The sequence below is a fragment of the Triticum urartu genome, chromosome 2 (assembly GCF_003073215.2).
Source record: "Triticum urartu cultivar G1812 chromosome 2, Tu2.1, whole genome shotgun sequence".
In the NCBI taxonomy this organism is placed as follows: Eukaryota; Viridiplantae; Streptophyta; class Magnoliopsida; order Poales; family Poaceae; genus Triticum; species Triticum urartu.
This window is the reverse complement of record NC_053023.1, coordinates 22,157,910-22,184,130: the sequence shown is the minus strand read 5'-3', so window position 1 is coordinate 22,184,130 and position 26,221 is coordinate 22,157,910. Positions and strand designations below refer to the sequence as shown.

The following is a 26,221-nucleotide window of genomic DNA, read 5'->3' as shown; positions in this document are numbered from 1 at the left end:
AGTCTCCTGAGTTGTATTCGGTGAGAAAATCACGTTCCCGAAGGTTTCATTCCGTTTGGACTCCGTTTGATATTCCTTTTCTTCGAAACCTAAAACAGGCAAAAACAGCAATTCTGGGCTGGGCCTCCGGTTAATAGGTTAGTCCCAAAAATAATATAAAAGTGGATAATAAAGCCCAATAATGTCCAAAATAGTAGATAATTTAGCATGGAGCAATCAAAAATTATAGATACGTTGGAGACGTATCATGCTACTACTGAAAAAGAATTCTTAGCAGTTGTATTTGCCTGTGATAAGTTTAGACCTTATATTGTTGATTCTAAAGTAACTATTCACACTGATCATGCTGCTATTAAATATCTTATGGAAAAGAAAGATGCTAAACCTAGACTTATTAGATGGGTTCTCTTGCTACAAGAATTTGATTTACATATTGTTGATAGAAAAGGAGCTGAGAACCCCGTTGCAGACAACTTGTCTAGGTTAGAAAATGTGCTTGATGACCCACTACCTATTGATGATAGCTTTCCTGATGAGCAATTAAATGTCATAAATACTTCTCATACTGCTCCATGGTATGCTGATTATGCTAATTACATTGTTGCTAAGTTTATAACATCGAGTTTCACATACCAGCAAAAGAAAAAGTTCTTTTATGATTTGAGGCATTACTTTTGGGATGACCCACATCTTTATAAAGAAGGAGTAGATGGTGTTATTAGACATTGTGTACCTGACCATGAACAGGAACAGATCCTACGCAAGTGTCACTCCGAAGCTTATGGAGGACATCATGCTGGAGATAGGACTGCACATAAGGTACTGCAATCTGGTTTTTATTGGCCTACTCTCTTCAAGGATGCCCATAAGTTTGTCTTATCTTGTGATGAATGTCAAAGAATTGGTAATATTAGTAGACGTCAAGAAATTTCTATGAATTATTCACTTGTTATTGAACCATTTGATGTTTGGGGCTTTGACTATATGGGACATTTTCCTTCCTCTAATGGTTATACACACATTTTAGTTGCTATTGATTACGTTACTAACTAGATAGAAGCTATTCCAACTAGTAGTGTTGATCATAACACTTCTATTAAAATGCTTAAAGAAGTTATTTTTCCAAGGTTTGGAGTCCCTAGATATTTAATGACTGATGGTGGTTCACATTTTATTCATGATGCTTTGCGTAAAATGCTTGCTAAATATGATGTTAATCATAGAATTGCATCTCCTTATCACCCTCAGTCTAGTGGTCAAGTAGAATTGAGCAATAGAGAACTCAAATTAATTTTGCAAAAGACTGTTAATAGGTCCAGAAAGAATTGGTTCAAGAAACTTGATGATGCATTGTGGGCCTATAGAACTGCATATAAAAATCCTATGGGTATGTCTCCGTATAAAATGGTCTATGGAAAAGCATGTCACTTACCTCTCGAACTAGAACACAAGGCTTATTGGGCTATTAAAGAACTTAACTATGATTTTAAACTTGTCGGTGAGAAGAGGTTATTTGATATTAGCTCACTTGATGAATGGAGAACCCAAGCCTACGAAAATGCCAAGTTGTTTAAAGAAAAAGTTAAAAGATGGCATGACAAAAGGATACAAAAGCGTGAGTTTAACGTAGGTGATTATGTATTTCTATACAACTCTCGTTCAAGATTTTTTGCAGGAAAACTTCTCTCTAAATGGGAGGGTCCTTACGTTATCGAGGAGGTCTACCGTTCCGGTGCCATAAAAATCAACAACTTCGAAGGCACAAATTCGAAGGTGGTGAACGGTCAAAGAATCAAACATTATATCTCAGGTAATCGCATAAATGTTGAAACCAATGTTATTGAAACCGTAACCCCGGAGGAATACATAAAGGACACTTTCCGGAACGTTTCAGACTCCGAAAAGGAATAGGTATGTGGTACGGTAAGTAAACTGACTCCAAAACAGTTTTTAAGGCAATATTTCTCCGTTTTGAAATATTTAGAAAAATAGAAAAATAAGCAGCAGTCCGGAAAGGACACGAGGGCTCCACAAGGGTGGAGGGCGCGCCCTACCCCCCTGGGCGCACCCCCTACCTCGTGGGCACCTCGTGTGCTCTCCGGACTCTGTTTTCTTACAAGACACGTATTTTGGTCGGTAAAAATTCATTATATAACCTCCCGGGGGTTTTGACTCCCGTATCACGCAAAAATCTCATGTCTTTGTTTCGAACTGTTTTCTGTCAGGGTTCTCAAGGCCAGAGGCCAGGCACTATGTCGTCTCCCTCCTCCTTCAATCATGAGGGCAATGATGCTTGGCTAATGAAGATAGAGCTGAAGAGAGAAGAACCTATGGAGATCAACAAGGATGAAGGGATCAAGAAGGCCATGGAGGACCAAGCTCCAGCAACAGAGGACACCCTTCAACTGGATCACAATCTTCTTACCCCAACAGAAATCGAAGCTTTCAAGATGACTGAGTTGGCTCATATACAAAATAAGTATCTCACACGTGAAAATTTTTGTTGAAGGAGCATATCATCGCACTCAAGGGCATTATCCGCAAGCTAGAAGACCTCCTACGCTCGATGTGCGACTATCCATCATCAACAACTCCACCTTCTTCACCAATAAAGAAGAATTGAGTATCTGGTATGGGCACTCCACTTGGCAACTGCCAAGCTTGGGGGAGTGCCCCGGTATCGTATCACCATCACTTTCATCTTTACCGTTTTTCTTAGTTCGATCCTTTTGGTAATATCTTGATCTATTAGAATAAAAGTTCTTAGTATGATCTAGTTGTTAGTTTTGCTTTATTATCCTTCTATGTAATCGAGCCGTGAGCTATATAATAAAGATTAGTGTTGAGTCAAGGGCTTGATTATTTTTGCCATGATCCCAAATGAATAAAAGAAAAGAGAAAGAAATAAAAAGAAACAAAGAGATCATGTGACTCTTATGGAGAGTAATGATCTCACATAGAAAGAGTATGATGAATAAAAGTTGTTGAGAGTTGACAAACATAGTTTTGGGCATCATTGCAATTAATAGGAAGTAATAAAGAAAGAGAGGTCTTCACATATAAATATACTATCTTGGACATCTTTTATGATTGTGAGCACTCATTAAAATATGACATGCTAAAGAGTTGACATTGGACAAGGAAGACAACGTAATGGGTTATGCTTTCTTACGTCTGAGATAAATTATATTGTCTTGGATCCTCCAACATGTTGAGCTTGCCTTTCTCCCTCATGCTAGCCAAATTCATTGCACCAAGTAGAAATACTACTTGTGCTTCCAAATACCCTCAAACCAGTTTTGCCATGAGAGTCCACCATACCTACCTATGGGTTGATTAAGATCCATCAAGTAAGTTGTCATCCGTGCAAGCAATAAAAATTGCTCTCTAAATATGTATGATTGATTGGTTGGTAGAAATAAGCTTTATACAATCGTGTGATATGGAAGTAATAAAAACGACAGACTACATAATAAAGGTCCATATCACAAGTGGCAATATAAAGTGACGTTCTTTCGCATTAAGATTTTGTGCATCCAACCATAAAAGCGCATGACAACCTCTGCTTCCCTCTGCGAAGGGCCTATCTTTTACTTTTATCTCCTGTACTGCAAAAGAGTCATGGTGATCTTCACCCTTCCTTTTTACATTTTATCCTTTGGCAAGCACAATATGTTGGAAAGATCCTAGTATATATGGCTAATTGGATGTGGGTTTTCATGAACTATTACTGTTGACATTACCCTTGAGGTAAAACGTTGGGAGGCAAAACTATAAGCCCTTATCTTTCTCTGTGTCCGATTAAAACTCCATACCCATAAGTATTGCGTGAGTGTCAGCAATTGTGAAAGACTATATGATAGTTGAGTATGTGGACTTGCTGAAAAGCTCTTATACATTGACTCTTTCCTATGTTATGATAAATTGCAATTGCCTCAATGACTGAGATTATAGTTTGTTAGTTTTCAATGAAGTTTACGATTCCTACTTGATATTGTGATTGAATTATTACTCTAGCATAAGAAATCATATGGCAAGAATTATATAAGTTGTTGTTCTAAGAATGATCATGATGCCCTCATGTCCGTATTTTATTTTTATCGACACCTTCATCTCTAAACATGTGGACATATTTTTCGATTTCGGCTTTTCGCTTGAGGACAAGCGAGGTGTAAGCTTGGGGGAGTTGATACGTCCATTTTGCATCATGCTTTTATATCAATATTTATTGCATTATGGGCTGTTATTACACATTATGTCACAATACTTATGCCTATTCTCTCTTATTTTACAAGGTTTACATAAAGAGGGAGAATGCCGGCAACTGGGATTCTGGCTGGAAAAGGAGCAAATATTAGAGACCTATTCTGCACAGCTCCAAAAGTCCTGAAACTTCATGGATGATGTTTTCCAAATATATAAAAAACATTGAGCGCAAGAACTTCACCAGGGGGGCCACACCCTGCCCATGAGGGTGGGGGCGCGCCCTACCCCCTGGGCGCGCCACCCTACCTCATGGGCCCCCTGCTGGCCCTCCGGTGACCATCTTCTGCTATATGGTCCCCTTCGATGGGAAAGAAATTATAAGCCATCTTCTCGGATGAAACTCCGCCGCCACGAGGCGGAACCTTGGCGGAGCCAATCTAGGGTTCTGGCGGGGCTGTTCTGCTGGGGAAACTTCCCTCCCGGAGGGGGAAATCATCGCCATCGTCATCACCAACGCTCCTCTCATCGGGAAAGGGCAATCTCCATCAACATCTTCATCAGCACCATCTCATCTCAAAACCCTAGTTCATCTCTTGTATCCAATTTTTGTCTCCAAGTCCGGGATTGGTAGTAGGTTGCTAGTAGTGTTAATTACTCCTTGTAGTTGATGCTAGTTGGTTTAATTGGTGGAAGATTATATGTTCAGATCCTATATGCACATTAATACCCCTCTGATTATGAACATGTTTATGCTTTGTGAGTAGTTACTTTTGTTCCTGAGGACATGGGAGAAGTCTTGCTATTAGTAGTCATGTGAATTTGGTATTCGTTCGATATTTTGATGAGATTTATGTTGTCTCTCCTCTAGTGGTGTTATGTGAACGTCGGCTACATGACACTTCACCATTAATTGGGCCTAGAGGAAGGCATTGAGAAGTAATAAGTAGATGATGGGTTCCTAGAGTGACACAATTTTAAACCCTAGTTTATGCGTTGCTTCGTAAGGGGCTGATTTGGATCCGTATGTTTCATGCTATGGTTAGGTTCACCTTAATACTTTTGTTGTATTTGCGGATGCTTGCAATAGAAGTTAATCATAAGTGGGATGCTTGTCCAAGTAAGGGCAGCACCCAAGCACCGGTCCACCCACATACAAAATTATCAAAGTACCGAACGCGAATCATATGAGCGTGATGAAAACTAGCTTGAAGATATTCCCATGTGTCCTCGGGAGCGCTTTACATCATATAAGAGTTTGTCCAGGCTTGTCCTTTGCTATAAAAAGGATTGGGCCACCTTGCTGCACCTTATTTACTTTTGTTACTTGTTGCTCGTTACAAATTATCTTATCACAAAACTATCTGTTACCACTTATTTCTGTACTTGCAGAGAATACCTTCCTGGAAACCGCTTATCATTTCCTTCTGCTCCTCGTTGGGTTCGACACTCTTACTTATCGAAAGGACTACGATATATCCCCTATACTTGTGGGTCATCAGGTACGGGACCATAATACATCTATTTCACACACACACACACTAGTGCATAACAATATGATGTATTATGTGTATTATATTTGTCACCACAACTGAGGGAATTAATTTCATGTAAATCGGCCAGCCACAGCTTCAAGAATACGCGAAGGAGGAGGCCCGGGTCGGCGTCGGCGCCGTCCGGCGCGGGCCACGGGCCCGCTTCCAAGTGCGTCTGCGCGCCGACCACCCACGTCGGGTCCTTCAAGTGCCGCTTCCACCGCACCAACTCCCAGGGCCATGGCAATGGCCAGGGAAGCTTCCCTTCTTCGCCCCCTTCACCGGCCCCGGCCAACGCGGTGCCGCGGCACCCGGCCTCGCCGTCCTCGTCCTCCAGCACCGTCGCGACCTAGTGACGCAGCCCAAGCATCGGCCTCGAGAATCAAGAATGGTCGACAACGGAGAGAGAAGGGAAGATCATATACATGTCATAAGAAAGAGAGTTTATTTACTGCTCCCTCGATGTATTGTTTCCTTTGTTTGGAGATTTATTACCATCCATGAGTTAAGGTAAGGTTAATGTGATTGAGCGATTTTTCTGAAAATCAAATATTTGTTTTCTAATTAATGTGATTGAGTGATTTAAGGTAAGGTTAATTAATTTAGATTTGATCTTTAGAGATTGTTCGTGATTGATTCTACATTACTAAATAACTTGCGCCAGTATGGAAAGTTCTGATCTGTTCAGATTTCTTTCGTTGTGTGAGAGGGTGACGTGAAAATAAACCGATGAAGTGGGGGGAGGGGACGAAAAAAATCTACAAAATAAAAACCAGCGAAGGTGGGAGGAGGTACCAAAAAACCCATGAGGTGGGACAGAAAAAAACCTGGAAGCGAGACTACCAATTGCTCCGTTAGAAGTAGAGATAGGATACGAATCAATCCTTCACGTTTCAAAGAAAAAAATATTAACAGACACAATGAAAAAAAATCCTATCATATGCATCAAATGACATCTCATTCTTTATACGTCCCGCAGATCGATCTTGCATGTTTTGCTTTGTCCTTCAATATGTCCCGCAGGTCTGGCGTATTTCCCCATGCCTTTTTATTTGAATGGCGTCGGGGTGCGGGCTGAGCTTTTGGCTGGAATGTTTCTCTGTCACGGCCACGAGGTGGCCGATCAGCCGCGTCATACGCCGGGGATGTAGTTTTCGGTGCTTCCTCCTCCAGTCGGGGTAGCAACCTGCACTTTGGGTAACTCTTGGAGGGGTGTTTGAGTTTATATTCCTCGGCCGCCAGGACTTCAGTCCATCTGTCAGCAAGCACATCTTGATCAGCTTGAAGCTGCTGCTGCTTTTTCTTAAGGCTATTTGACGTGGCTATAAGCCGGCGCTTGAAGCGCTCTTGTTCGACGGGATCCTCTGGCACGACGAATTCGTCATCGTCGAGGCTTGCCTCGTCTTCGGAGGGAGGCACGTAATTATCATCCTCCGCCTCTTCATCTGCCGCTCTCTCAGGAGGGCTGGCTTCTCCATCCTCCTGCCTTAAATCTTGCTGGAGGGGATTGTTGCCGTCTTTGGCACTGTCCGGAGTGCTATTATCCCCTGTGCCCGTATCACCATTTTTGCCTTGGTGGGACTTAGAGTGGCGCCGCTGACGCCGGCGCTTGGGTTGCTTCTTTGAGGGGTCATCCTCCGTTGTCTCGTCACCATTGCCTTCTTTGGGTGTGTCCACCATGTATATATCGTATGATGAGGTGGCTGTCCAGTGCCCTGTGGGCAGTGGTTCCTCTTCGTCTCCCGCATCGTCGTCCATACCGTCGATGTCTTCGGAGTCGAAGTCGAGCATGTCGGTTAAGTCGTCGACAGTGGCTACTAAGTGGGTGGTGGGTGGGCGGAGAATTTCTTCGTCATCCGCATCCCAATCCTGCCGGACATGGTTCGGCCAGGATCCTCCTAATAAGGAGAGAGACCTTAATGAGTTCAGTATGTCGCCAAAGGGCGAGTGCTGAAAAATATCCGCGGAGGTAAACTCCATGATCGGCGCCCAATTGGATTCGATAGGAACGGGCGCAGGCGGTTCGGAGTCCGTGGCTGGAGAAGGATCCGACAGTTTTACAACATGGCTCTTGTGAAGGGTAAGGTCGATATTCGGCTCGATCGCCGCTGAGGATACGGCCTCCGTGATAGGGTCTAACCACCCGTCCATGGATGGCGCAACTGGCTCCGAATTGAGGCTCGGAGCGGCTACCGGTGCGATCTCCTGAATACAGTCCGATGGCAGAGCTAAATCGTACTCATCATGACCGCGTGGCGCACAAGGCAGGGGCTCGAATCCGTTGAAGATCAATTCTCCACAGATATCGGCCGTGTATTTTAAGCTTCCAAACCTGACCTGGTGGCCAGGGGCGTAACTTTCGATCTGCTCTAGATGGCCAAGCGAGTTGGCCCGCAGTGCGAAGCTGCCGAACACAAAGATCTGTCCGGGGAGAAAAGTCTCACCCTGGACTGCATCGCTATCGATGATAGTAGGAGCCATCAAGCCTAACGGCGACGACACAGAGGAACTCTCAATGAAAGCACCAATGTCGGTGTCAAAACCGGCGGATCGCGGGTAGGGGGTCCCGAACTGTGCATCTAAGGAGGATGGTAACAGGAGGCAGGGGACACGATGTTTTACGCAGGTTCGGGCCCTCTTGATGGAGGTAAAACCCTACGTCCTGCTCGATTTATTCTTGATGATATGGGTATTATAAGAGTTGATCTACCACGAGATCAGAGAGGCTAAAACCTAGAAGCTAGCCTTGGTATGATTGTATGTTGTCCTACGGACTAAAACCCTCCGGTTTATATAGACACCAGAGGGGGCTAGGGTTACACAAGGTCGGTTACAAAGGAGGAAATATCCATATCCGTACTGCCTAGCTTGCCTTCCACGCCAAGTAGAGTCTCATCCGGACACGGGACGAAGTCTTCAATCTTGTATCTTCATAGTCCAACAGTCCGGCCAAAGGATATAGTCCGGCTGTCCGAAGACCCTCTAATCCATGACTCCCTCAATGGCGTTGTAAACCGCAGAGAGCGACGGCGGTGATGACAAAGTGGTGATGGTGGAGCTCAAGCGGTTCCTGGTTGCCAACAACAAGGTCAACCGTGGCGGCTACAAGGTGCCGCAGGAGTCGGACCAGTCGCCGTGCCTATGTAGAGGTGTCGGTTGCAATGGGGGCGGCCGCGTCACCTCGCTGAACCTGACAAGCTCGACCATATCCGGTCCAGTGGCCTGGTGCACCTCAACATCTCCCACAATCTCATCACCACGTCGCTGAATTCGTCTGGACTGACCAACCTTCGGGTGCTCGACGTGTCGGCTAATAGGCTCGAGGGCGGCATCGCCGTCAATTTCCCACCGATATGCGCAAACCTTACCTTGCTCCACCTGTCCACCAACAACATCATAGACAACATCACCAACATGTTAGAGAGTTGCGCCAGGCTGGAGTACGTCGACCTCAGCTCGAACAACTTCAACGGAGAGCTCTTGCCCAATGTCGCAAGATTTAGGAAATTCAGCGTCGCCGAGAACAACCTCACCAGGAGCGTGTTTCCTGATGGCTGCAAGCTCGAGTCCTTAGACCTCTCTGCGAACATGTTAATCGGGAACTTCCCGGATTCCATGGCAACATGCAAGAATTTGACGTACCTGTCCCTGTGGGGGAATAATTTTGCTGGGATGGTACCCGCCGGAATTGGGAAGATCGCGTCCCTAGAGGCGTTGGTTCTTGGGAACAACGGGTTCGACCGGCAGATACCGCAGGAGCTGACGAACTGCGTGAGCCTTCAGTTCTTGGACATCAGTAGAAATACATTTGGTGGTGACGTGCAGGAGATTTTTGGAAACTTTATGAGCTTGAAGTATCTTGTGCTTCACCACAACTACACCCGCGATGTCGTGGCCTCCGGCATGCTCCGGCTACCACTGCTTGCTAGGCTCGACCTCAGCTTCAATGAGTTCACTAGAGATCTCCCACAAAAGGTGGCCTACATGAAGAGCCTCAAATACCTGATGCTCACCGATAACAACTTCTCTGGCAGGATACCTTCGGAGTACGGCCAGCTAGCCGAGCTCGGGGCGCTGGACCTGTCTAATAACAACCTCTCAGGAGGAATCCCTATGAGCATCGGGGATCTCATGTCACTCCTTTGGCTCATACTAGCAGGGAACCAACTCTCCGGTGAGATACCGCCTGAGATTGGCTACTACACCAGCTTGCTCTGGCTGAACCTAGAAGACAACCGGTTAACCAGCCTGAGATGGCAGAGATAGGGAGGAATCCAGGTCCAACCTTCGCCAAGAACCGAAATGATGCAAGCGTTTTCATTGGCTCCAACAAGTGTCAGGCCATGAGACGGTGGATCCCGGCGAGCTATCGCCCGTTCAGCTTCGGCAACTCTGTCTTGACTGACCCCAAAACTAAAAATAACTTTGTCATGACTGGGCGAAACTATCGTAACATATGGGGCCACATCCTCAAGGGCTACCTAATCGTCCCAATGTGCACCAACTCATTGTCGGTCGGGTCGCTCCCCGGGTATGTGCAATTGTCAAGGAACATGCTTTCTGGTGAGATACCGTCAGAGATTGGTACAATGTGGAACATCGGTTTGCTCTTCCTCGATGGTAACCATTTCACGGGGCGACTGCCACGGGATATCGGCCGGCTTCCACTCGTAGAGCTGAACGTCTCGGGGAACAACATCTCGGGGCCTATCCCGTCCAAGATTGGCGAGTATCTGTGTCTGGAGAGGATGGATTTGTCCTTCAACAACCTCTCTGATGAGCTCCCAACAAGCCTGTTCAAGCTCACGGAGTTGGTTATTTTCAATGTTTCATACAACCCGCTCCTCTCTGGTAATATCTCCACCACCGGCCAATTCGGCATATTCGACGAGCAGTCCTTCCTCGGCGACCCGCTCATCTCATTGGATCAGAGTAGACCTGCCAGAATGCAACAACCAGGAGAGGAAGCTCCCTATGTTACCATTGTTGAGAGGAGCAGCGTACCGATAACAATCCTAGTGCCGTACTTCTTCTTCCTTGTAGTTGGCTTCTTTTATGGAACTATTAGAGGTGGGCGAAAGAACTATTGACTATGGGGGCTGAGTGGAAGATTAAGCCTATGTGTAAATAAGAATGTCAATTTGAAGGGGGGTCAACTCTATAAACTAGCAAGGTGAAGAAAAAAACAAAGAACTTGATGCAAAAGAAAGAAAATAAAATTTTCACAAGAACCACTAGTGCAGAACCGGGCAATAGCACCGGTTCGTAAGACCCTTTAGTGCCGGTTCGGTAACCGGCACTAAAGCCCCCCTCCCCTTTAGTACCGGTTCAGCACGAACCGGTGCTAAAGAGCAACCACATGGCACGAGACGCGTCGTGGTCTGGAGGACCTTTAGTCCCGGTTGGTAAGGATTATTTTTATTTTTGAAATAAAGTAAAAACAGCCCGCCTACTGGGCCGGTACGGCCTGCGTACGACTAGAAACCCAATCTCTAGTTGGGCCAGGATGCAGGCCCGTACGGCCCAATAGGCCCCACAGGGCAGAAGACTTGCAATAGGCCCACAAAGGCCTGCTTAGAGAGGAGCTCGATACGGTAGCCGCGGCGGGGCTTATAAACCGGTGCGAACTCCTCTCAACTAGCGAGGTGGGACTAAACATTATGCACTGCGGGTGGCAACGCACCATCTTTAGTACCGGTTGGTGGCTCCAACCAGTACTAAAGACCCCCCTCCCCCCTTAGTACCGGTTGGAGCCACCAACCCATACTAAATGCCATAACCTATTTAGTACCGGTTCGTGGGCCGTTAGAACCGGTACTAATGGTCACATTAGTGCCGATTCAATTACAAACCAGGATTAATAAATTTCACATTAGACCTTTTTTTACTAGTGAACACCGATGTATCCCAAGCTTTGAAACATCCGTGTGATCCAATGTCTTTATTGGAGGTGGTTAAATAAGATGCCTCGAAGTCACTTAGACCTCACCTTGATCTCCTCAAGGCAAAGTTAATCAAGAACTCACCCAGTCACTTGTGCTAGATATCGATGTAATCTCCGATCTTTCGCAAAACTTCCATCAGACAAATCAACAGCGTGGATGCTCCCAGTCGACGATCCATAGCCATCGAGAAGATGTGGTAGGCCTACGGCCAAAGAGGCTAGCCCGACTCAAATAAATCTGGGTAGCCATAAACACGAATAATAATTGAAAAGTATGAATAATTTCCCAAAAATACAAAAATAATAATTACTTCAAATTAAATCCCTTCCCAATTTTTTAATAGAAATACTGGGCAGAGGGGCAGATTAGGAATTGAGTGGTCAGTGTTCCCCTTAACGTAGCCTTTTTTTTTGCAGGAAGTACCACAGTCATGTTGACCGTTTTTTTTTGAGCATCAGTACAAACATAAGCGCTCATATACACGCGCATACACTCATCCCTATGAACGCACACACGCACACTGAAAGCGTATCGCCGGAATTCCTGAAATAAATCCAGAATAAATGCGAGCACCAGGATTTGAACCCTGGTGGGTTGGGGATACCACTGTCCACCTAACCATCTCAACCAGAGGTTGGTTCGCTCAGCCATGTTGACAGTTACTCCAAAGTCCCAACTATTTCCATTATTTCGGTTGACCAATGGGTCGAGTCCTTGTGCCCCTGCCTTCACGGAAATACCAATGGCGTGTAAACATGTCACCGTCAGATGCATCCTCTCCCTCATAGAAAAAGACTCGACGCCTCCATTGTCGCCGATCTGCCACTGGTCTAATTTTCTAGTGGTAGCCTGTTGCTCCTCGCTTACCACAACATTTGCATGCCCGTATCCCGGCTGCAGTTTCCTAGCTATTTTTCTCGACCAAGATTTAACATGGGAATACCTTTTTTCTGCTTTTTCTTGCTTCAAGTTTAACAGTCAGCAGGGAAACCTTTCTGTGCATGAAAGAAAAATTGACCGATTCAATCCCAGCCTCATGGACTGTTTTACAAAATCCCAGCCTCAAAATAAATGAAATCCGAGTTTCCATACCTGTTGCTGGTCAGTTTTCTAGTGATATATAGGACATGTAGGCATTAAACCTACTGTCGCTGTCCTCATTACAGTGTTTGGCCGGTGACCAGCTGTGACATGCCAGGTCAAGTCAAGTCAATGGAAGCTCAGTTCCTCGAAACAAATATTTCTGGAACCAGACCGGCACTTTCCATTTAAAACGTATGTTGATGGTAATTTGGTAAAGGCAAAACAATCATTTTTGAAAGCTCGGGAAACCTTTCTGTGCCAGTTCCGTAATTTGGTAATTTGGTAAAGACAAAACAGTTAATTTGGTACTCCCTCCATGCCATAATGTAAGACGTTTTTGCAAACTAATATAGCTTGCAAAAACCTCTTATATTATGGGATGGAGGGAGTAGTAATTTGGTAAAGACAAGGACAAAACAGTTAATATGGTAAAAACAAAACCTTTCTGTGCACGACAACATAAAGTCACTAATACGGTGAAGAATTGACCCATTCAATCCCAGCCTCATAAACTGTTCCACACAAAATCCAATTCATGGACATAATTTTCCACCATGCCATACTAACGCAAACTGTTCCACGAAGAAGACGCGTGATGACTGACTTAAGTGCCATTCCTCCCATGGTTCTTGCTCCAGTTCTCATCAGTAGAGGCACCAAACAAAGCAAAAGCAATGGCACCTCACCTCCCATGGCTCTTTCTCCAGTTCTTGCTACTGCTGCTGGGGGTATATCTGCTGCTCAAGCACAAGTGAACAGCACCTTGGGCTCCACCTTGAAGCCCTAGGGGCCAAACAGCTCATGGCTCTCGACCTCCTTGAAGCACGAGTGAAATATAACTTAAAAAATAGTAGAAAAACATGATGCAAAATTAACGTATCACGAGTCAAGATTTGCTAGCTGCAAGGCGACCATGTTGGTGAGGAAAACAGAGGGAAATGCTTGACGAGTTTTGGGAGAGAGCGTGCGGCCGAAGCAATCTCAATCAATTGGATTCAAAACGTGCATGATTTGCAAGCTAGCATTTCTAACCATATAGGGATTGCTATACTAAGCCCTTCCAATCTAATTTACCAAAAAGGCGCCCCGCTTTATTATATATATAAAGCAAACCACCGCAATAACAGGAAAGTACAACAGAGTCGTACAAGCAGCACAGCAACACAGAATATAATTCACAAGACAGCTCATGTGTTATATGTTCATGAAAGCTTGGTCAATGCTTCTCTAAACTTCTCCCTTCTATTTCGTCGGTCATGGCTACTCCTGCCGTGCCAACGCCGGCCGCACTTCAGCTCGACCACCATGCCGCTGCCATCACGTCGCCGTATATGGTCATCCTATACCACATCTAGCCATGGACACCATCTTCCACCCTCAATATCATCTTGTGGTGCTTGTCCTTTGGTGCAAAACTCGATTTCAGTGGATCGGTCCACCATGATGGCTTGGTAGAACGTGGATGGCTCTCCGTTCCCCTCCCTCCCCCCTCCCCCATGTGGCGACTCCTGCGTCGGGCCCCTCCCCGGCGGCAACCCTGCTCCTTATGTCTCCTCCTTCCACCCCTCCGCTGCTCCCCCTGGGCTCTGCTCCGGCGTCGCGTGCCGCCCTTCTCTGCGCTCGGTCCTCTCCTCCTCGCTCCGACCGCATCTCCCCGCTCCGGGCCAATAAGTTTTGGGTGCTGGTTCCCGATGGCTCTGAGTCGGATTCTGAGGCTTCCTCTCCTCCTCCCCGCCCTGTCTCGCTGTGCTGTTCTTCCGTGGCTGCGACGGCGGGTCGCCGGCGCAAGTTCGCGCCCGGGGGGCGGGGGCGCCCCGCTGGGCCTGCCTTGGAGGGTGATGGGTGGCGTCGCGTATCGCGTGGTCGCCGGCGTGCGTCGTGTTGGTCCCCTGCTGTGGTCTCGTTGGGTTCCGTTGGGTTGGCTGGGACGGCGCCGCCTTCTGTGTCGGGCTCTCCGGCAGGTCTTCATGCTTGCTTGGCCTCCGTTGCGGCTTTCGGCGATCCAGCGGCGTCGGAGTCGGTGCCAACCCTAGATCTGGGATCGGGGGCGGCGCTGGCTCCCCTGCCTGCGGAGCAGGCCCCGTCGGGTGCTCCTGGGCCTGCTGGGCCCGTTTCGGGGTTAGCCTTGTCGTCTCTGTCTGATTTCCCCCCTCTCCCTTCTTTGGGCTCTGGGCCGCGGGTGGCCCAGGTCCAGCCCATCCCTCCTGTGAGGCCTTCTATCGAGCCGGGCCTGACTCGGTCGGGGTATTTATGGGTGCGGAGGGGTGCGGTTCCCCCCTTTCTTGGGTTTCCGGCCTCCTCCTCAGATCTATCTCGCTACCGTCTCCCCATTCGGCGCTTCGCCAGATCTCCTCCTCCCCCTCCCCTCTCCCTCACCTTTGCGGCGGTGGCTGCGATGGACCGCTCCCGTGCGTCCTCCAGTGAGGCGGTCTCCGGCCAAAAGCGTGGGCGCGATGGTTCCAGCGAGGCGGCTGCAGATCTGGAGTACGAGGCGACGCTCCGTGCTAAGCTTCAGGCTTCCCTCGCCCCGGAGGCGGGGTCGGCGGCGGCCGGCGTGTCTCCCCGCGCCTCTGGTTCGGGCCCTTCTGCGCCTCCCCCCTCCCCCCGCGTCTGGTGCCCCATTGGCTGCGATCGATCCCTGGGAGTTGGCGGCGGCGGCCAGTCGGGCGGGCTCGTCGGGGCCTTCCCTGGCGTCCCCCCTGTTGGGTGCTGCTCCCTGGGGCGGTGCGCCGGTGCGGGCTCTGATGGCGGCTGGGGGTGGCCTGTCTCGCTTCGTTCCCCGTGGGGCGTCGGGGGCCCCGGTCCGCCGCCCTGTTGGCCATGCTGCCGGGCGGGGGGCTGGATCTGGCCCTGTTTCGTCTGGTGATGGCATTCTCCCTCCTCCTCCTCGTGGATCTGGTCGCAACCCTCCCCAATCCCAAGTCTCCAACCCCATCCTAACCTGCTTCGCGTGTCACCGCCCCGGGCATTTCCAATCTCGCTGTGAAAACCCCCCCTTTTGTCTCATCTGCAGAGAAGATGGCCATCTCACGGTGGATTGCCAGAATCGTGTCAAGCCCCCCGCCTTTGTTCATTATGGCACCGGCCTCCCTGGGTGCTCTTTCTTTGCTTTAGATAAGGCGATCCCAGAGGCAGCCCCTATCCCATCGCTTTCCAATGTCGGCATCATCTCTGTCCAGGCTAAACGCATTTCGTCCCAGACCCTTCTAGATGATCTTCAGTTATGGGATGAGGGCGGTTGGGATTGGCAAATTCGCCAACTTTCTGAGTTTGATTTTGCTGCGACTTTCCCCTCCAAAGAGAGCCTCCGTATGATCTCCTCTTGCACTAGCTTCACGCTGCCTCTGAATCAACTTGTGGTCTCAGTCAAAGCTGCGTCCAACGGATCTACAGCGATTTCTTCTTTGTCTGATGTGTGGGTTCTGGTCGAAGATGTCCCTCCTAGCATGCGCACCACGGCGTTCCTCATGGCCTTCGGGGTGCTCATCGAGAAGCCTATCAAAGTGGATCAAGCCTCCTTGACCATTCTGGGGCCGGCCCGGCTCCGGGTCTGGTGTGTTGATCCCCTGTGCATTCGCGGCTCCATTGATGTATTCCCGGCGGCTGGCGACTTTCGGCTCAGGGTGCGGCTGGAGGGGGCCTCGGGTCCAGTGTCGCCTCCTCCTCCTCCCCCCCGGCCTCTGGCAATGGTGATAAAAGCAAAGATGGGGAGGGGGGCCTTGACGACTCCATGCATGGGACTGACCCTCGTTTCACCCAGTCGGAGTGGGACAGGCTTTCTCCCGAAGATCAAGATCTGCTAAAGGAAAATGCTCCTGCTGGTAAGGGGCCCCAAGATGCGGCGCCTGGCTTGGGCGGAGGGGATGCGGCTTCAGGTGGGGCTAAGGGCACACCTTTCTCGGCGGTGTGCTCCAACCTCCCTGCTCGTCCCGCTTCCCCCTCCTTGTCTGGCATTGAAGATCTCCCCCCGGCTGGCCCTGCTGTGTCCAAGAAGAAGAAGAAGTCCTCTGTCAAGAAATATTCCGCCAAGAGTCAGGCTTCTGGTGAATCGAGGCAGCCCGCGGCTGGGCTCTGCCGTAGGCTTGAGGCTGATTTGGGTGCGGCTTCGGGCCCGTCCTCTGCTGCGGCTTCCCCCAGTCGTGCCCGTCCGGTGCCGGTGTGCTCGTCTGCGTCCATGGCCCGCAAGAGCGGCTGCGTCTCCAACAGCGGTGGGCGGGTGGTCGATCGGGCGGCTCGTCGTGCTGCGGCTCGGGATATGCCCCCTTCAGGTTTGTTCCCAGCCCCTTCTCCATCCCTACCCATGGTTGTCTCTCCTGTGCGTTTAGTTCTTCCTTCACAAACTGATGAGCACTTACTCAAAATTCTAGATGATGTTGGTATTTGCTTAGATTCTAGCATGGGTTCCCCCTCGTCTATTATTGCTGTTATTAGGGCAAATGAGGTTGCCCAAGCTGATATTGCGAAGGCCAAGGAGGCTAGGGTGGGTTTGACCGCCTCACCGGTTGTGGCCGGTGGGGAAGAGGGGGGAGATGATAGGTGTCAAGCTCCCCCGGTGACTTCTATTCGTGTGGTAAGGAAGCGTGCTAAATCCTGCATGGTGCCGAGCAGGTCGAGTCTCCGTATCAAAAACTTATCTTTTAGATGAAGGCTTTATTTTAGAATATTCGTGGTTTCGGCGCTAGGGGGCGCAGGGACCAACATAAAGACCTGGTTCGATCCGAACATGTAGATTTTATTGGCCTTGTCGAGACCATCAAATCTTCCTTTTCCTCGAGCGACTTTTCGGCTATTGCTGGGATAGACAGATTTCATTGGAACTACGTGGCCTCGGCTGGGCTCTCCGGTGGCCTTCTGCTTGGTGCCAAAAAAGATACTTTCGATTTTGTGGCTTTCGACCATAACATTTTTTGGGCTAGTATGGTGGTTTCCCTTCGATCCCTCAACTCCTTGGTGAAAATCATGGTGGTTTATGGTCCGGCTGACCACGCGATGTCTTATGCCTTCTTGGACGAGATTAGTATTAAAATTGATTCCTGTCAGCTACCCCTCTTGATCGGGGGCGATTTTAATCTGCTCTGTTTCCCCTCTGACAAGAGCTCGTCTAACTTCTCTTGGCCCCTGGCTGATGCTTTTAATGCTTTCATTAGGGACACGGCTATTCATGAGATTCCTAGGGTTGGAGCCCGTTTCACTTGGTCTAACCATCAGACTCCCCCAATTTGTTTGGTCCTTGATGGTTTTTGTTTGCTCTAGGTGGGATTTTCTATTCCCCCGTGCCAGTCTTAGAGCCCTGGCTTTTGTTGGCTTTGATCACACCCCCCTGATTCTTGATGATGGTTCGCGCCCAGTTGGTTTTCCGAGATTCCAGTTTGATGCTTCTTGGCTCCATGTGGAGGGTTTTAATGAGTTGGTGGCACAAAAGATTATGGCTTTCCTCTCCTCTACTCGACGTTCTTTTGGCCCCATGGATGACTGGCATCAATGCTCCTATTTTTTACGTGGATTTCTTAGAGGCTAGTCTAAAAACCAATACGCTGAGTCTAGGCGGGACAAAGCTAGGCTGTCGGCTCAAATTGGCGTTTTAGATGATCGCGCCGATAGTTCTGGGTTGTCCTTGTTTGAATGGCAAACTCGATATGGTTTAGAACAGGTGCTACTGGGCATTCATAGGCAATAGGAAGTGTATTGGAAACAGCGTGGTACTATCAACTGGACCTTAAAGGGTGACTCTCCTACGTCTTACTTCTTTGCGATTGCTAACGGCAGGCGCCGGAGATGCATTATTGATAGCCTTTTGATCGACGGCGTCAGGGTCTCTGACCCATCGGTGATTATGCGTCATGTGGTTGACTTCTTCTCTAACCTCCTAGCTGATAAACCCGTGCTAGGCTTTAAGTTGACTTCGCCCTTTTGGTCTCCTCTGCACCAGCTTTCGGTCGCTGATAATGAGAGTTTGCTGATCCCTCCCACGGAAGAGGAAATCCTCGAGACGATACGGATTGGCAACCCGAATGCGGCTTCTGGGCCTGACGGCTTTTCCATCCCTTTTTTCCGACAATTCTGGCCTCAGCTAAAGGGGCTAATTATGACTATTTCTCAAGGCTTTTGGTTGGGGACTGTTGACATCTCGAGACTTAACTACGCTGTTCTCACCCTCATTCCTAAAGTCAAAGGCGCTGACTTGATATCCCAATTTAGACTCATTGCTTTGATTAACAATTTTGCTAAGTTTCCTGCCAAGGGAATGGCTACTAGGATCTCTCCGATTGCTCATCGGGTTATTAGCCCCTTCCAATCCGTGTTCATTAAGGGGAGATTCATTCTGGACGGGGTGCTTTGCCTGCATGAGATATTCATGACCTGCACTCTAAGCACACCAAGGCTGTAGTCCTTAAACTTGATTTCGAAAAAGCGTATGATTCAGTCAGCTAGAGGTTCCTTCGCCAAGTTCTGTTGGCCAAGGGCTTCGATGGTGCGGTGGTCCACCGCCTGATGCAACTTGTCTCGGGTGGGCACACGGCGGTGGCTGTCAATGGCCAGACCAGTAATTTCTTCGCCAACGGTAGGGGCCTGAGGCAAGGAGATCCGGCGTCTCCCTTGCTTTTTAATTTTTTGGCTGATGCCTTATCTCACATTCTGTCGCGGGCTGCGACTGCTGGTCACATCTCGCCGATTAGCTCCCATCTTATTCCGAATGGCATCTCCCACCTCCAGTATGCGGACGACACCATCATCTTGGTTGAACTTAATGATAACTCCATCACGAATCTGAAATTTCTTCTTCTCTGCTTTGAAGCCTTGTCGGGCCTTAAAATCAATTTCTCTAAAAGCGAGGTCCTTGTGACTGGGGTATCTGACTCGGAAGCGCAAAGGGTCGCCCATCTCTTGAACTGCTCGCTAGGATCCTTTCCTCTCAAATACTTGGGCTTACCCATCTCCCCGCTTAAGATTTTGGCCAAAGAGTTTGCCCCGGCTGTGACTAAAGTTGGCAACAGAGTTTTGCCGTGGCGAGGATGCTATAATTCTCAAGCGGGCAAGGTCGCCCTTACCAACTCCTGCCTTTCCTCTCTCCCGATGTTCCTAATGGGCTTCTATCTTCTGTCTGATGGACTCACGCTGGTTTCGATAAGCACAGGGGTGCCTTTTACTGGAATTCCTCCGATAACAAACGAAAATATAGGATGGTCAAGTGGGACCTCATTTGCAGACCTAAGAACATGGGGGGCCTTGGCATCATTAACACCAGAATCATGAATAAGTGTCTCTTGTTAAAGTGGTGGTGCAAGATTATGTTCCTTGATGATCGTCCTGCTTGGCTTAACCTTCTCAAAGCTAAATATTTTCCCCTCTTGAGTCCTATGTTCACTTCCTCTTCTGGTGGCTCTCAATTTTGGCACCAGCTTGTTAGTATCAGACCGATATTTCGGTCCCTGGTGAAATTCGTAGTCCATAACGGCAAATCCACGCGTTTTTGGTTAGACTGGTGGGTTGGAGACACCACCCTTGCGGTGGCTTATCCGACCCTGTTTTCGTTTTGTGATAACCCTGAGATCTCTATCTCCGAGCTCTCGGCTCAGGGTTGGGTTTTAGATTTCCGGCGCTCTCTTTCCCCTGTGGAGTTGGAAGATTGGCAACGCCTTACTGCCTGCTTCCCCTGCTCTCGGAGGAAGAGGACTCCGTTTTTTGGCCTCACACCCCTTCGGGGCGTTTTACTGTTAAGTCGGCGTATTCGCATCTCATCGCTGGTGTTCGCACTGACAAGTTTAAACTTATTTGGTCTGCCCACATACCTTCTAAGATCAAAATCTTCCTTTGGCAAGCTCTTCGTCGCAAGCTCCCAGCGGCTGACCAGATTAAAAAGAGGAACGGGCCGGGTTCTGATAGATGTCAATTGTGTGGCGCCCTAGAGGATACAGAACATATATTTTTCCAGTGCTCTTTGGCTAAATTCATCTGGAGTTGCATTAGACTTTGGCTGCATGTCCCTTGGAACCCTGCCTCTTTTGAGGATCTTCGGTGTTGTATCAATACCTTAGCAGGCCGGTCTAAGCGGATTTTCATGGTGGGCTGGGCAGCGATCTGTTGGGCGCTTTGGAATACTAGAAACAAGTTCACTATTGAACACATTTTCCCGGCTAACCCTGTAAGTTGCTTATTTAAAACTAATGTCTTTTTGCAGCAGTGGAGATCATTGACTAAGGATGGGGACTTTGAGGCTTTCGACGATATGCTATCTAAAATGAAATCTACGGCTTCTTCTCTGCTGCGGCAGTCCAGGAGGACGGTTCCTTAGCGTTTTCGACTGCTCGTTTGGCTGGCCTGCGTGCCTTGATAGGCTGGATGCCTTGTACCCATACTTTCTTTCGTGCCGTGTTAAACTTATGTGGTTTAGTCTGGTGGTTGTGACTCTGCCTGGTGGCTTTATCTATAAAGTTGGGCTCGTGCCTTTTATCTAAAAAAATAAAAAGAAAGATGGCTTGGTATTGCAAAATCCTAAAAGTTGCTTCGTTGTGTCAGTCTATATCGGTATACGGTGGGTTGTGGTCAGCGGATGGGGAAATTGCTTTGCATGTATTCCTCATGCCATGAACGAAAATTTACGAAAATGTTAACGCTCACACGTGTGGGCGTTAGTCAACTCGTCGACACGTCTTCATCATCGTTCAATAACTTCTGCACGAATCTTGGCACGAATTAGCTGATTTTGTATGCCACGTAGGACAACTCGCGTGTGTGGTGTGTGAGAGAGGTCACCCACATATCTGTTTTACCATACGGAGGGGCCGGTTGTGTGGGCGTTTAGCAGTTCGCCCACACATCAGTTTTTAGTCATGCACAAGGGCTGGTGTGTGGGTGTTTGCCATCTCGCCCACACACCCGCCTCCTCTCACACACTCAAACTGCCAGTTGCCATGCGTTTTGCAGTGTACATGGCAACTGTCCTAGTATGATTGCAAGCAGATGTCAACTCTCTCTTTTTTTTACCTGAACATGTCAGTTGTCATATGTTTTGCATGGTACATGGCAAACTGCCCTAGCGTGCACGTAAGCAGATGGCAACTCTTTCTTTTTAAATGGCAACTGCCCTAGCGTGCTTGTGAGCACATGGCAACTCTCTCTTTTACCCGAACATGTTTTTTGCCATGCCTTTTTTTGTAGCGCTACATGGCAACTGCCTAGTGTTAGTAGGTGGCAACTTCTAAAGTTTTGAAATCATGGCAACTGCAGTAGACCAGACCACACATGACAACAGCTGTAGTTGTCCAAAAAATGGCAATCTGAAACTTTGACCTGAGATGGCAACTGCAGTTGAGCAAACATGGCAACTGTAGTTGTCCGACATAGCAACTGCACTTAAACGAACATTAACGAGGGTCCGGCCCATGGCAACTGCAGGGCGCGCGGTAAAGTGTCACGTGAGGCGTGCGGGACCACGAGGTACGAGGCCTGACGTACCGGGCGTGTGGGCGTTATCTATTTCGCCCACACGCACGCGTGTAAGAGAGACCGGGAAAGAAAAAAGAGGCGTGTGGGCGTTAATTGTTTTGCCCACACAGAGACGTGTGGGCTGGTCTTCTTAGGCACCACACAGAACGTGTGGGCAGATTTCTTAACGCTCACACGTGTGGCAGTTATCGGTTTCCAAAATTTATGCAAACAAGGCATGGTGAACTCGAATTCAGTTTCCTCCAAAATCTCACGTGTGATAGCTAAACTAGTGATGGCGTTTGATGTCACAAAATGAATGGAGCCGTGAAGGTTATATCTTGGAGGAGGATATATATAGAGAGAGAGCCTTCTCCTTTTCATGCAACTAGTTCTCTTTGAATCAACTCTCACTCTATATGTGTGAGTCCATGAAAAGCTAGTTGCCTTGTTGATTCATCATTTTCGCATGGCGAGTTTTCGTTTAAGAAAAAAAACATGACGAGTTTTGGTGGTTAGACTGCGTAGTCTTGTGCAGAACCTGAACATGCTACCATCTCTGAACCATCAATAGTGCGTGGCATGATCCGATGTGATGCCAATTTTCATTATCTCCTGCTTCCTTCTTTGAATAGCTTAGTTCATAATGTATATTGCCATGCTTAAAAATCTGATGTTGGATTTTTAGAGATTACATGGGATATGATTAGTTGTGATTTGTATCTTGACTTGTATGTTAGCGGTGCATATAGTGTGATACGTTCACGATAACCAAACCACAAAATACAGCAACCCCAAACAATACTCACACGGAATACACAAGCATTACAACAAGTCTTGGCGTGTCAGCCAAGTCTGTGTTTCCCTCTCATCCGGTTAGGCTATTACTATTCCGCTTTGTGTGATAATTGAAAGGTGTAGCCGAGAGTCAAGGAACACAGCGACGGGCGGCCATGCACACTAGTCCGTTCATCTTTGCACCACATGTACAGCCTTTGATCTTTCCTTGCTTGCTTCACCTCTCATCGAGTACAACTTCTCTGGCAGGATACCTCTAGGGTACGACCGGCTCGCCGAGCTCCAGGCGCTGGACCTCTCTAATAACACACTCTCGGGAGGAATCCCCGCGAGCATCAGGAACCTCACGTCACTCCTCTGGTTAATGCTCGCAGGGAACCAGCTCTCCGGTGAGATACCGCCTGAAATCGGCAACTGGACCAGCTTGCTCTGGCTGAACCTGGCCGACAACCGGTTGACTGGCAATATCCCTCCGGAGATGGCAGAGATAGGGAGAAATCCCGGTCCAACCTTCTGGAAGAACCGGAATGGATTCGAGCGTGCTCGCCAGCTCCGGCGAGTGCCAGGCCATGAAACGGTGGATCCCAGCAAGCTATCCTCCATTCAACTTCATCTACCCGTCATGACTCGTGAGAGCTGTCACAGCATATGGGACCGCATCCTCAAGGGCAACGGTATCGTCCCAATTCGGGCTTGGTCACCGGCGGGGCCGAACACGGTTCCTGGGTACGTGCAGCTGTCAAGGAACATGCTTTCCGGTGAGATACCGTCGCGGATCGGCGCAATGCGGAATCTCAGCTTGCTCCTCCTCGATGGCAACCGTCTCACGGGGCAGCTGCCACCAGAGATCGGCCGCCTCCCGCTCGTCATGCTGAATGTCTCAAGGAACAACATCTCCGGGCCGATTCCGTCCGAGATTGGCGAGATTTTGTCTCTGGAGAGGATGGATTTGTCATTCAACAACCTCTCCGACGAGCTCCCAGCAAGCCTGTTCAAGCTCACGCAGTTGGTTATGTTCAATGGGTCATACAACCCACTCCTCTCTGGCAATGTCTCCACCACCGGCCAGTTCGGCACCTTCAACGAGCAGTCCTTCCTCGGCGACCCGCTCATATCACTGCATCAGGGTGAAGCTGCCGGCAAGCAACCACCACGACGGGAAGCTGCTAATGCTACCCTTGTTGAGAGGAGCAGCATACCAATAGCAATCCTAGTGTCGTACTTCTTCCTTGTAGTTGGCTTCATTGCCGGCACTGTTAGAGGTGGGCGAAAGATCTGTTGACTATGGGGCTCAGCAGGAGATTGCAAAAATTAAACCTTTGCGCAAACTAGAATGTTAATTGGAAGAGTGAACAACTCTACAAACTAGCAAGGTGAAGCACAAAGCAAAGAACTTGATGCAACATAAATAAATAAAGTTTTGAGAAGGAGAACAGCGATGTATCCCAAGCTTTAAAACATTTGTGTGATCCAATGTCTTTATTGCAGATGCTTAAATAAGAAGCCTCGAAATCACTTAGACCTCACCTTGATCTCCTCAAGGTAAAGTTTATGAACTCATCTAGTCACTTTTGCTTGATGTCGATGTAATCTCCTCATGGTAAAGTTCATTTAGAACTCATCTAGTCACTTGTGCTCGATGTCGATGTGATCTCTGATCTTCCGCAAATTTCCTTGAGACAAATCCACAGCTTGGATGCTCTCACCCATAGCCATCCAGAAGATGCGGTGGGCCTACAGCTAGAGAGGCTAGCCACAAAATCAAATGAAATCTGGGTAACCATAAATGTGAATAATTTCTCAAAATATACAAGTAATTTAATTACTTCAAATTAAATCCCTTCCCCCAAAAATTCAAAAAAATACAGGCCAGAGAGACGCGGACCTTACCGTAGCCATATGTTTAAAATTACTGGCTATAGAGGCACATATAATTTCTAAATTGAGTGGTCAGTGTCCCCCTTACCGTAGCCATGTTTCTCTTTTTTTGTGGAAGTACCCTAGCCATGTAATAGTTACTCCAACTATTTCCAATATTCCAGTCAACCAATGGGTCAAGTCCTTGTGCCCCTTCCTTCACGGAAACACCAATGGAGTGTAAACACCGGTGACCAGCTGTGACATGCCAAGTCAAGTCAAGTCAATGGAAACTCTTGAATGCCATGAGATGCGTAGGTGATAAAAAATTCTAATTGACAAGTAGGAAACGAATAGCCAGAATTGGTTAAACTTTAGAGTTCAGACTTCTGTATTAAGGGACAAATAATTTCAGTATTTTATCAGTTCACAAATTCAGATTAGCACTTTTCATTTAAACTATATCTTAACATTAATTTGGTAAAGACAAAACAATTATTCTAGAAAGTCAGAACACTAGCAGTATACTCAGAAAAACAAAACACTAGCCTAGCAGCAGCGGCAACCTCAATTCGGTTAACCAATTCAATCACAACCTCATACACTGTTCCACACAAAATCCAATTCATGGACATTATTTTCCACGTGCCGTACTGACGCCAACTGTTCCACGAAGAAGAAGCCGCGTAATGACTGAGCACCGTTAAGTGCCATTCTGCAAGGGGCATAAGCTTGCTCCAGTTCTCATCAGTAGAGGCACCAAACAGAGCAAAAGCAATGGCACCTCACCTCCCATGGCTCTTGCTCCAGTTCTTGCTACTGCTTCTGGGGGTATCATCTGCTGCTCAAGCACAAGTGAACATCACCTTGGGCTCCTCCTTGAAGCCCCAGGGGCCAAACAGCTCATGGCTCTCGCCCTCCCGCAACTTCGCGTTCGGTTTCCGGCCACTGGAAGGTAACCCCTCCTCATACCTCCTCGCCGTCTGGTTCGACAAGATCCCTGAGAAGACAGTCGCTTGGTACGCCAAGAGCAGCTCCGACGGTCAAGAGTCACCGGTGCAAGTGCCATCCAGCTCCGTGCTGCACCTCACCACTGATGGGTTGCTCTCGCTTCGCAACCCATCTGGCGATGAAGTCTGGAGTCCTCGGGCCCCTAGTGTGGCCTATGCCAAAATGCTCGACACGGGCGACTTCCTGCTTGTCGGTGCAGATGGCACGGTGAAGTGGGAGACCTTTGCTGTCCCGGCTGATACCATCCTGCCCACACAAGTGCTCCGTGTGGGTCCAGAGGAGAAGCTACTCAGAAGCCGTCTCATCAACACGGACTACTCCAATGGCCGGTTTCTCCTAGCTGTGCAAACTGATGGTAATCTT

General features: G+C 48.2%; 1 pseudogene; it reads left to right on the top strand.

Annotated features, from left to right (window-relative positions):
• The first annotated feature begins 6,403 nt into the window (after positions 1-6,403).
• On the top strand, positions 6,404-24,278 carry LOC125534804 (annotated as a pseudogene).
• The last annotated feature ends 1,943 nt before the right edge of the window (positions 24,279-26,221 follow it).